General features: G+C 31.2%; 1 protein-coding gene across 1 annotated transcript in view; it reads left to right on the top strand.

Annotated features, from left to right (window-relative positions):
* LOC108577173 (cGMP-dependent protein kinase, isozyme 2 forms cD4/T1/T3A/T3B) overlaps positions 1-6,910 on the top strand; it is a 147,473-nt gene that overhangs the window by 68,094 nt on the left and 72,469 nt on the right. The window lies entirely within an intron of this gene.

A 6,910-nucleotide genomic window follows, 5' to 3' on the forward strand; every position in this document is an offset into this window, starting at 1 on the left:
TCCTTCTCTTTAAATCTTCAAGAAATTTTACAATTTGTCCACTATACACATTCGGTAAATTGTTTAAACAATATTGTATGCTCGCATCGCGCAGAATTACTTTGTGCAGGAAAATTTTTTTAAATTTAATTTATTTCAAATTGATTATTATCACCAGATACTGATAAATTAGATAATAATTTTAAAAAATTGTTTTTCAATTTAGAATTTTTCAGTTTCACAGTTGTTTTGGAATTTTCTGAATCGTACAATACTTCTCGAACAGCTTCATTCCGATAACTAACCCAACCAAGATTTCATCGATCATTCATTAAACAGCAATTAAAAAACGAATCAAATTGTTCGCGTGAAACGAATTAAACGTTCGTCAAATTCAATGTAAATAGTAAACCGTATTACTCTTTATTGCTTAATTCATGAATTGCCCACGTTCGTGTTAAATCATCGATTTATTTTTACACGAAATGCGTCATCGAATGTATTAACCGGGAAATACCATAAATTAACGCCGATAGACATTTCTTCGATTACAAATATCTACATCGACCATCTTTCCTTCTTTTCTTAATTCATATCGCGTGCGGCTCGCGTAAATTTCTTGTATTTCATCAAGACAAATTGAAGACAATTTCGCAGCTCGGCGCGCGTGTAATTTATGATTCGGTATTTTTTTATTAATCTGTACAAATTTCGATATTTCACGCTTTTACGTGTAACCCCTTGCATTTTAATCCAATTCCGTTCACTCGGTTATTTTCACCATGGAAATAGAACGAAAATGATTTTTTTCACAATATTCCATAAACATTTCTCTCATTATGTTTCATCAATTATGAGTTAATTTTCTGCTGCCTCGGTGCACAAATTGTGTTCGTTAGTTCGTTAACAATTATGCTTAATAAATACTATTGATGAAGTATCAATTTTATTAAATATCGTTTCTTTGTTCTAATTAAGTAATTTGACTTTGTGCATAAACGTGTAAAGCAGAATATTAAAGTAAGCTAATTGAAAACATACCTTGATTAACAAATATTTAACAGACTATGAAAGTGTGATAGAAAATTCATTTTCAGTGAAACAAGAAAAAAATGTATATTTCATAAAGGGAAAACAGAAACGATTGTTTATATTTAATATAATTCATTTTCACTTTATCTCTTTAATTATTCCTTCGGAACTATTTCTCCTTTCACGAAAAATATTTAGAAATTAGTTTTAAAAGTATACGTAAAACAGGAAAAGGAATTTTTCTTGCAAACAAAGTAATCGTGATCACATTTCCAGGAGTAGCATTAAACTATTAATCCTCAAGGCTGCGTAAACAGAACATTTTACCAAGTCTGAGAAATTAATTTTTATTAAAAAATTTCATTTTACAAGGAAAACAAATTATCTCACCTTAGAAATTCAATTTAGTCAAATCTATGTTGTAAGGGACAGTCTTGTATGGCCTTCAAATTATTAATACAAAATGAAAGCCCAGTTGTTTGTATTTAAATTATACCTAAACAGCCTATCTAATCTTTTATGACGTTTCAAAGAAAATGTTCTAAGCTTCGCGTACATTTTATTCGAATTAACAAACCATCCTAATTACTTGAAATTTATTTAGCAGTCACAGATTCTTTTTTTTTACTATAAGTACCTATTTGAATATATTTTCCTTTATATTGGATAAGTTCCTGTCGAATTTCCACCGGACCTTTAAATTTGATTCTCGGTCCAAAATTTTGCCTATTTTGTTTTTCAATAAAACCATTAATGTCGTTCTTACAAGGTTTCCTTAGATTTTCGTGAAAATATTTTTCACATTCGTCGCGAACTTACGAGATGGCCTGATATTAAAAAGAATACCATCTTTTGTTTTTATTAATAAAAAAAGAAATACTATTTCGAAAATAATATTTGTTCTATCTCTGGGAATGAACAGGTTGACAGAAATTAACTACATTGACTCTGCATTACCATGCAATTAACCCTTTTTTTTTTTCGTACACGGTCTCAGGCTGATCGACAAACATCATCGTCGAAGAGCATCGAGTTCTTTCGAGTAAATCTCCAGGCTTTCTGGTCAGTTCGACGGAGACTCTTCGAAACGACGGTTCGCCGCCTCCTTCGGGTCCCCGATGGGATTAAGTCTTTAATTTTTCGTGCTAGAGCAGTCTTTAAATCCGCTTAAAGATGTAATTGTCGGTTTACGATGATTATCGGGCACGGTTATCTCTCGATTCTTCGAGCAACAGGCCATCTGATATGGGGCTAATTTGTTAAATTTCCATTCGCCTATGATAACAGGTGTATTCCGTAACCAGTTTTTGTGAACGAATTGTTCGTGCTGAATAGTTTTGACGGGAAAAAAGGAAAATTGTGTGCACAGTGAATAAAGGATACTTAGTTGAATTATTGGAAATTTTTTTGGGAGCATTGTTAGTGTGATTTGGAAGTTTTGTATCGGGTAAAGGTGAATACTGTGACACGTTCGATTTCGTGCGGTAATAATTACGCTTTGATGAAGATAAGGTGAATGATGGTTACGTTGTCGTTAATATTGCAAATGTGATTACAATTAAGGAGTGTTCAGTTTGTGGAAATTTTTCGATGGAGAATAATTCAGGCTGTCTGTTGACGCGATGTTGACAACATCTCGCTGCATTGTGTATTTTGGAGTTTCTGGTGTTAATTGTTTAGGAAAGAAAGAAGTTTTGCTGTAATTAATTGGATTGATGCATTTTAGTAATTTTAAGTTCGACGAGGAAACTTTTCGAGGTGTAATTTTCAGTTGAAGTACACTCTGAGTAAAATTGAAGAAAAGTTATTTTGGGAAATTATTGTGTTTTGAATAATGAATGTGAATAGATTTTCGCTCTTCTGTCGATTAAATTTATCACGAACAGAATTATTTACATTAATGTCCGATTTTTCCGTTTTATTAGAAGCCTAAATTTTAATTTCGGCCAAGTATTTTGATAAATTGAAATTACTCATTTTTTTACCAATATTAAGAATATTCAAAGTGCGAAATATTCGACTGTTGATGAAAATAATTGCTACAACGTATTTCCGTCATTTTTCACAATTTATCTCCACGTCTAATTTTTCTTTCTTATCAGAAGCCTACGTTTTTGTTTTGTTCAAGCATTTCGGTAAATTGAAATGACTCATTTTTTTTATGATACGCAATGAATCATAATTGAAATCGATTTCAAGGATATCGAAAGTATTCGACGTGCAAAATATTCGATTATCAATCTTACTGTAACGTAATTTCGAAAATTTCTCAAAACAGAATCGGTTGTATCACTATATGTGATAATTGCTTTACAAATTTTGCTTATCTACGAAAATAATTTCCATCGGTGAGAGTTTTGTGTTCTTTGAGGAATTGAAAAGTAAACTCTATTCCTTTCTAGTTTCGTTTGAAAAATTTCTCGAAATAGAATTGATTATATCGCTGTACCTATATAAAAATAATGTCAAATGGCAAAATTTTTACGTTCTTTGAGTCATTCAAAAATAAATTCTATTCCTCTCTAAATAGCTTCACTTCAAAAATTTCTCAAAATAGAATCACTATGTCTATGTAAAAATTATATCACTGTATAAAAATGATGTCAAATGGTGACATTATTATATTCTTCGAGCCATTCGAAAACAAATTCTATTCCTTTCCACCTTCACTTCAAAAATTTCTTAATACACACTCGATTATACATCACTATACCTGAAAATTACTTTAAAAATTTTGTTTTCTGCAAAAATAATGTCAAATTCCAAAATTTCGATGTTTTTTAAATCATTCAAAAATAAATTCTATTCTTTTTTAGTTTCACTTGAAAAATTTCTCAAAACAGAATCGATTATACATCACTATACACGAAAATTACTTTACAAATTTGGTTTTCTGCAAAAATAATGTCAAATTCCAAAATTTCGATGTTTTTTAAATCATTCGAAAATAAATTCTATTCTTTTTTAGTTTCACTTGAAATATTTCTCAAAACAGAATCGATTATACATCACTATACACGAAAATTTCTTTACAAATTTTGTTTTCTGCAAAACTAATCTTCTCTAAATAATGTCAAGTGTGAAAATTTTTTCTGTTCTTCGAGTGATTCAAAACAAACTCTATTCCTTTCTATAGTTTCATTTGAAAAGCAACTCCTCCAGGCCACAGGCGCTCACAAAAGGTGTCGATCATTGCTATTCCACGATCATTTTCGAAAGTACATACTTCGTTTCTATCAAGAAGCTCAAGAACGCTCGACGTTTGAAATTGCTATTATATAATCGTGATACCTTGCCTCTTACTCAAACAAATTGATGCAAAAAAAAATAAAAACACCGCTGTATACGTACGTTGCATGTTGCAGCAATTCGTTGCTTAGTGCTATTTAAAAAAAAATATTTAAACATGATTACGTAAGACGTTATTGTACCGGCATTTAAATTATTCACGGAACAGCTTATTTAGTAGAAATTTTCTTTTAAAAATGTTCTTTATTTCAAGTTTTATTTAATTCTTCGTTCGAATTTCAAAGTGCCTAAAATATGTGCCATAACATGTAATTTAAATCTAAACACTGCAATTTGGACAATTATTATAGACAAGAAAATTGACATATACTTAAGTACAAAAATTTCAATTATTCAAATTTTAAAAATATTCAATTTAATCTAAATTATGCAATTCTTACAATTAGGTACTATGGACAAAAAAATTGACATGTAGTCAAGTACAAAAATTTCAATTATTCAAATTTTAAAAATATTCAATTTATTCTAAATTATGCCATTTTTACAATTAGGTACTATGGACAAAAAAATTGACATATACTTAAGTACAAAAATTTCAATTATTCAAATTTTAAAAATATTCAATTTATTCTAAATTATGCCATTTTTACAATTAAGTACTATGGACAAAAAAATTGACATGTAGTCAAGTACAAAAATTTCAATTATTCAAATTTTAAAAATATTCAAAATGAAAAATTGAAAGAAACAATACAAGAATTTTACTTTGATTATTTAACGAGTAATTAGGTCCAACTGCAAGTAACCCTTTTTATTTTTAATGTATTCAGACAAAAAAGCAAAAAGCAACGTAATCAAATAAATTACAATATAAATATCATACTACAGAATACAATTGTTGCATTTTTTTTTTTATTATAACTCATATTTAAAGTAACACTAAACACACATTGTTAATGTGTATGCGAATGTGGCGAAGAAAATATTGAAAATCAAGGAGGTTTCCAAACTCTGTTGGCGCTCGGTCAGTCAAGTACAAGATAACTCCGAAAAATGTCTTCAATTGAAGCGTTTAGAGCTTAAGAAACGAGGAGGACGGAATTAACGTAAGAGCATGTAAAATTCACGATGTATCAGCTCCGATCATCAGATATAATGTGCGCTCATACCTGTGCTATATCGTCGAAGTCAATGTCAATTTTAAAATAGCTCCGTTATCAATGTGGATTCTAGATCTATCGATTTACAACATTCTACAGAGATTCGAATAGCCTTGTGGTGGCTTCACTCCTACCAGATTTCTATCTCTGAATCGTACATTTCCAGAAAACTGATTCGTAATTCGCTTTATCCGACGTCTCGTTTATTTCCGATGGGAGATATATGAATTTGAAAATGCTACTTGCACAGAAAAATATCACAATTCAAGCTTGTTTAAAATACTGAGGTTTGGTGTTTTTTCTTTTCTTTTTCTTTTTTTTTCAATTCGTTGTTTGGTCACGAAACTTGGATTAAATTGCTCCAAGTAATTTTCAGAATCTGAGTTGAGTTAGGTGTTGTGAGGATATATATAACGGTTTCTTTATCTTATTGTTAGCGTGTGTACAATTTAAATTCGTTTCAAGCCGTTATTGTTCAGGTAGATACACATCACGAAGATAATAATTCGGAGCTTGTTATTTAACAATACTTCTATTTTTCCCTAGCCTGTGCTTCAAATTTGAAATGTATTATTGGCTATCTTGAATTTTCCCGCGGTTTTAAGCCGGCCATTTTGAAAAAACGCAACTCCACCGAAACGAAACGTTTTCGTTTTAAATAATTCTGCATACGTAAAAATCCGAATCTCTGAATTTTCAGTCAAATGTGAAACTATCTTTCCTTTTTTTGCCATTTCTTCCATTCAAATTTGTCCTACATTTTATTCACTCTTTGAAACTGTTTAAGTTACTTATAAAAATTTTCTCGTTCCACCATAATTAGAGAAGATAATTAACTGGCCTGTTTTATTTGGCCCACCCTGTGTACACGCTTTCCACTGTATTCAATTTCTTACCTTATTTTCACACTTAACAAATAAAATATCGCTGCCGAGTGAAAGTCAGGCAACTCCAGAATGACACCAGACATTTAACTATCATAAACCAGTTAATCTTCGATCATACTTATCTCTATTTTATGCCAACTTTGGATACTAAGTGCTTCGTCCAGTGTCGAAAGGCTTAAAAGGAAACCTTTTTCAAGATAAAAAAAAAATGTTATAGTAATCAAATGAAGAAGAAGAACGAGCAAGACGAAGCAAGTGAAAGTGTGAAAAGAAGAAACGTAATGGAAAAGCATAAACTCTGAGCATACCGGATGGACGAAACAGTTAGATCTGAGAAATAAACGAATCTTGGTTCAAAGTGGACACAGCCGAAGAGGATCCTTCTCGTCATGGATTCGATACGAGATCTGAAACGACTCCTGTACGAGAGGACAGAAGCGCTTCGACGTCGAGACGAGCTAATCGAGGTGCTCGAAAAAGCTTTGGAAGACCGGGACATTACTATTCGCTACCTTCAGAACGAGATCGACAAGTTTCGTCAGATCGTCGATTTCAGCTTGGCCTCTAGCGGCATCGGACCCGGCCAGAGGGCTAAAAGACAAG

This window comes from Habropoda laboriosa, unplaced genomic scaffold (assembly GCF_001263275.1).
Source record: "Habropoda laboriosa isolate 0110345459 unplaced genomic scaffold, ASM126327v1 scaffold523, whole genome shotgun sequence".
NCBI classification, from domain to species: domain Eukaryota; kingdom Metazoa; phylum Arthropoda; class Insecta; order Hymenoptera; family Apidae; genus Habropoda; species Habropoda laboriosa.